Genomic DNA, 6,395 nt, shown 5'->3' on the forward strand with positions numbered 1-6,395 from the left:
CCCCCCCCCCAAAGAAAAAGAAACAACAACTTTGGGCAACCCTTTCCAGTTCAATTGGCTTTATTGTTTTCTCTCAGAGGTCCATATCCTCCAAAATATTCCCACTAAGTAACTGCTTGAACTTGTTATCAAAGCAATTTGCGAGCCAGTAGCAGCCTGCTTTAATTTTCCTTAATCAAGGACTATTCTGTGATAAATCATCCAGCTGGGTGCTTGGCGCTGCTGCAGCCTGCATGCTGGGCACATCCAGTGAGAACCAACAGACAAAAGGCGGGAACGTACATATGTCTAAGTGTTTTTAAGCAGCATTCACGAGCATATTGTTCATTTGAGTATGCACAAGCGCGCCATTCATAAACAAACTCGGGCATAGCATGATGCACACAGTTAAATTATATCGCTCGTTTAGCTCATGTAATCCATTTTCAGTTCCTACTCTTCTCGATATGTTGAAATGGCTCAGGCGGTGCGGTGGAGCCACAGCCATGGCGATAACATAAAGACAAGCTAATGTATTGCTTTGACATTTTTTTTCATATCAGAGTGGTCCTCAAGCAGTCCAGTCTGAAAGAAGAAAAACAAAAAGCACCCAAGCAGTGCCCAACACACGATGTTTTTGAAATGATAAATACAAGTCATTAATTCAAAGGTGAATTTCCGTAAGCTAATGCCATTCATCACTAGAATTTTTTCCATTTCCAGAAAATCCGTTCCCGTTAACCTTTTAGACCCTATTCCTGGGCGGTGATGGATGAGCTGCTTAATAGCAGCTCCCAGCACTCTGTAATGAGACAGAAATGAACATAGGATAAAGACCAATGACTAAAGAGGTGCATTGCCTTAAAAGGAACTAAAACTAATTTTAGAGGAATCTCATAGTCTGCAGAGTTGCTGGTTGCAGCATATGGGTGATGAAGAAATCTCAGAGTCGGAAGATCTGCAAGGCTCAGTCTTAGGTGTAACAAAGGAGCTTGGTTCATTTTTATCAGCAAGTTACAGTGATGTAGTATGTTTCAGACGACCTAATCTATCTGGTCTGAGGTCTGAAGGCTCATAAAACAAAAATGACATGAATGGTTTATCAGTCACAGCCTCAGTGCTCCACACATTTTAGAATTATTAAACGAGCTTCATTCATCTTAATTAAGTTAAATGCCACATCATTTTTCAGCCTATACATGCATCCCCCCAAAAATGAGAGTTGCTCGGATATTTTGGGTCGCAACAAAGAAAGACTAAAGTGAACGTGCCAGCTGACAAGGCTCAAAGGCATTGCTGCCACCACAGATGCCTTATTGCTACTGTTCCAGATAAGATTCACAAAGCATGGCCTTTGGCATCATACAGTATGAACAGCCGACTGCTTCAAGTGCTACTTTGTTTCACTTCTGTGTGCAGTGGTTACTGCTCTGTTTTACCCCAAACTATTTATTGTCTTATCCTACGACATTCCAGAAACAGTGAGCAGGGTGAATAAAAGAACAAGGACGAGTGCAGTTCAATCACAGCTAAAAGTGCAGAACTGAACCCAGAGATGGCTCTAAAAATATACCGTCACTTGATAGTGGTAAAAAGAGAAGCTCAAGGAAGAAACTAAAGAAGGAACTAGATCTCTGTAGAAAAGTGACATTGTAAGTCATTGTACTGGTTGTTCTAATACGGATTCCTCCAATGCTTCTTATCAAACTAAACTGGGTGAGCAGCGGCTGCTCATTTTTATGATGTTTCAAGCTGCTTTCATCACCTGAGTTTGAAAGTTGGAACAAAGAGAGTGAAAGGGTTGTCAACAAAAAGCTGAAAAGTTAAAAGGTGTGATCCAGAGTGCTAGTGAAAAGAGGGCATGGGAGATATGACATCAAATAGAAAATCATGCATTCGAAGTTGGTCGTAAAGTTAAAGAAAAACCGTGAAAGAATTTAGTTTCACTGCACCAGAGCTCGCAAGCAGAAATGTGCTAGCGCATACTTTGCATTTTAAATAACAAGCACGATGGATTTGAAACCACACAGATCATCCCAAAATCTTGCCTATGTTGTCATTTGAAAGAATAGGCTGTCTGCTAAAAACACAAAGTGGTACTGTGGCACACATCCACTCTACACTGCACGTGAGAGTGGCATCCCAGGCAAACCAGACGAAATTACATTTCCCCTTCCAAACACATGAAGCTGCAAGGTTTCCAGGACAGATTAGCTGCACACTGTCTTTCTTCATCTCCTGCCAAGAAACTTGAGTCTCTATGTATGTCTGTGAAGGTTTATTCAAATGACCCCAATGTCTCCTCCCTCTTGTCATTAAAACCCACAGGCTTGTACATGGGCATTTTTGTAAAGGTGCATCATTTGCTTTTTTCCATGAGACACCGACTTACTGTAGCTGGAAACAATGAAAGATTGTTTTATCTATTATTTTTTTCCCCATTTGTAATTTTTTTTCAGCAACAAAACTGTTACATGAAGTGTGCCTGAAAAACAACACAAAGTATCGGTAGAGAAAGAGAGAAACACTGTTATTATACAATCAACTGTATTATTCTTTTTTGGTGCACCGAGGGTCTGTTCACGTGGGGCTCAAATATGGGATAGTACAATTTCTATAACAAATTGTAATTTTATGTTTAAATAAAGTTGATTGTATGTGAATTCATGCTCACTCGGGTTCACGATAAACGGCAAAGCAAAGAGTCCAGTTTTCAAAAAGTCAAACAACCCTTGGTGCTCCACATGTTGTACATATGTAAATATCTTCAAACATAATTAATGTGTTTCCTGAAATCTGAGGTGGAGTTAAAAAAAAAAAAAGAAAAAAAAAAGAAAAGGAAAATGACTCAAGAAATAAGAAATGTGTATTATTCATCAAGACGAAAATATTTTGTTAAATAGAATTCAAAAGAAGTGTTATTCGGCAAAAAGTGAGTGTGGATTTCTTCTTTCCTTAATCCTTTTTACATTCTTTGGAGACGTTTCTTGACACGAAATCACTTCGGATGGCATGAAAACACAACATGAACTTCTAAAAAAAACCAAAAAACAAATGTGCATTTATCCTCTGCAAAAAGCACAGCACAGCATTTTTTGGTTCTTAAATCAATGACAGGTGCAAATTCAATATAAGCCAAGAGGATGCTGCAGGACAAGTCTGTTTAAATTCAGGTACATGCGCTTAAAAAGAGGGACACAGACAAACTCTTAGTAATGGTGTATATAAACAGAGCATTTCAGAATAAATGCTAGCACAATATTTTCCTGGCTCGTGGTCATGTGAGGGGTAGAATAAGAAGATACTGGTGCTTAATGGTTTTGTAATGCTCCCCAAGTTCAAGGGCATTACTCACAGGTTTATTCCTCCATTCCATTTCATTACAAGTCAGTCTGGGCTTCTATCTCGTCCGCACTGCTAATTGCCTTCTCCCACCTCCCACCGTGGACAAGAAAAGGGAAGCAATTTTATGCAGCACATAGCAATCAATAGCAATTAGGTGCATCCCTGACTAATCCTGTTGAAAATGGCATCTTGGGAGATGGCCAGCAGAAGAACTCTTAAAGCACACATACCTGCAAAAGTTTTCCTTTTTCTTCACAGCAAGTGCCAGCACTGTGACGGAACAATTAATTGCTTTGTTTTCCCGTTCTACACTTAGTATTGAATTTCCATCAATCTTTCTCTAGGAGCACAGTCTGCTATTGTATCAAACAGATATCTTCAATTAGATAATTGTCTCTTCCTGGTAAAGCCCTACATATTACGGAATGCATTTCCACTCTAAAAAAGAAGGCAGAAGATAACCAAATGATTTCAGTTCGACACAATAGGAAAAAAAGAACGCCACAATCTGAACTTGAATGGTGTGAAAAAGATTAAAAAGGCTTACAATGAGGTTGTTGCATCTGCAGTGATGTCTATGTTGCACTGGAGTGTTGTTGTGAAGAGGGAGCAAATTACAATCTAATTCAATCTAATTTCAGTCAATCTATATTCCAACATCACTTATTTGGATTCTGGGCTCATTCTTTTAGATTGGGTGAGAAGTCTGGAGAAGAACTGCTGCTCCTTCACATTAAAAGGTCAGTCAGTAAAGGAGTTTTGTGGCATCTCATTAGGATTATTCCTGGACGCCTCCCTGTGGAGGTTTTCAAGGCAAGGCAGACTTGATGAGAATGCTTGTGCAGGGCCAGTACACTTTGGAGGGATTATATATTACAATGTAGTCCAGAGTTGCCTTTGAGTTTCCCCGGGAAGAGCTTATGGACATCAAAGAGGTGTGAGGCATCGGAGCTACCTTACTGAACCTGCAATGAAGGTGAAAAACCTCCACTGCAATTCAGTAGGCTGACGCAATCAGACGTGTCAAGTAGCCTAGTTATCATTTCTGAACAGTTACTGTATTTTATGCAAACTACATGGACTGAAGCTGTAAAGGGCCATGCCATATCTTACCAGCTACAATACTAATATAAATTTTGACACAATAAACAAGTGATGCATTGTGTTTACTTCCCATAGTACACACAATGACACAAGAACAGATACACCATATTGCCAAAAAAAGATTTGTTCATCTGCCTTCACACACATTTGAACTTGAGTGACATTCCATTCTTAATCCATACTTTTAATATGATGTTGGCCCACCCGTTGCAGCTACAACAGCTTCAACTCCTCTAGGAAGGCAGGTTTAGGAGTGCGTTTATGAGAATTTTTGACTATTCCTTTAGACACTGATGTTGGACGAGAAGGCCTGGCTACAGTCTCCATTCTAATTCATTCCAAAGGTGTTTTGTTGGGTTGAGGTTAGGACTCTGTGTAGGCCACTCAAGTTCTTCCACAACAAACTCTATGATCCATGTCTTCATGGACCTTGCTTTGTGCACCGGTGTGCAGTCATGTTGGAAAAGGAAAGAACCATCACCAAACTGTTCTCATAAAGTTTTGAGCACAAAATTGTCCAACATGTCTTGGTATGCTGAAGCGTTCCTTCCACTGGGACCAAGCCCAACCAATGAAAAGCAACCCCACCAAACTTTATACTTGGCGCAATGCACTCAGTACCCAGACTTGTACAGTAGCAATGTGCTTTACACCACTTCATCCGATGCTTTACATTGCACTTAGTGATGTAAGGCTTGGATTCAGCTGCTTGGCCATGGAAACCCATTCGATGAAGCTCTCTGTAAACTGTTCTTGAGTTAATCTGAAGGGCACATGACGTTTGGAGGTTTATAGCGATCGACTCTGCAGAAAGTTGGTGACCTCTGCACACACTATGCAGCTCAGCATCTGCTGACCTCACTCCATGACTTTACGTAGCCCATCACTTCAAGATTCCGCCATTCTCAGTTACTTCTGCTTTGCTAGAATACCACTAACAGTTGACTGTGGAATATTTAGAAGTGAGGAAATTTCACCACTGGACTTGTTGCACAGGTGGCATCCTATCACGGTACCACACTGGAATTAACTGAGCTCATGGGAGTGACCCATTCTTTCACAAATGTTCTTAGAAGCAGTATGCATGCTGGGGTGCTTGATTTTATACACCTGTGCCCATGGAAGTCATTGGGACACCTGAATGCAATGATTTGGATGGGTGAGGGAATACTTTTAGCAATATAGCGTCTGAGAGTGAGGTGGTGTTAGATGACTGAACAAAGAACAGTACTTTGCAAAATATGTAACTAAAATGTTCCTGCTAAAGGTGAAAACAACAAACTTGTTTTATAACCTGAGGCAAAAACACAGGGAAGACACATGAGGAGGAGGTACAAGCAGCCAGTGATGTGTGACCCGAATGTAAACAAATGAGTTGACCAAGCATCACTGGAGCACTCACTCCATATGACAAGAAAAGCCAAATGTGGATGGAAATTACTGATGTGTTTATCAGTTACATGCTTCAAGCAACTAGTTAAGCTTGACCTGAAGATAAGTCCCAGATAGAAACTTATACTTTTAATTTCAATTTTAGGGGCCTTCAGGTGTTACAGATTTGTTTCATTTTCTGTTAAACTAAAGTATAAATCAGTTATTTTACACTTTTACTTTAAATCTCCAGGGATAATACCTGTACCTAGTCTACTTTTGTGCTTACATTTGACTTATGCTGTGTATACAATTGGACTACAGTGCTGTCTACTCATTTCAGGAATAGATTCATACTCCAGATCAGGTAGTCTGTCATCAGTGACAGTAGGTCAATGGAACATTTCCTTGAAATATTGACTTTGAGGCTGTATCACTGACCCCATCTGTAAATCCAGACTCTGTTTGATTCATATATACAGCTCCCAAGCTTTTTATCTTTTAAATGCTGGTAAATAATGCTTGCCACTTGGATAAAGGAAAGAAATAATTTCATCAACAATTTTTAATAACAAAATTTCAAGAGTTTTTGTTTA

This window comes from Haplochromis burtoni, unplaced genomic scaffold, assembly GCF_018398535.1.
Source record: "Haplochromis burtoni strain Fernald_Lab_line unplaced genomic scaffold, NCSU_Asbu1 Contig_29, whole genome shotgun sequence".
Lineage (NCBI taxonomy): Eukaryota > Metazoa > Chordata > Actinopteri > Cichliformes > Cichlidae > Haplochromis > Haplochromis burtoni.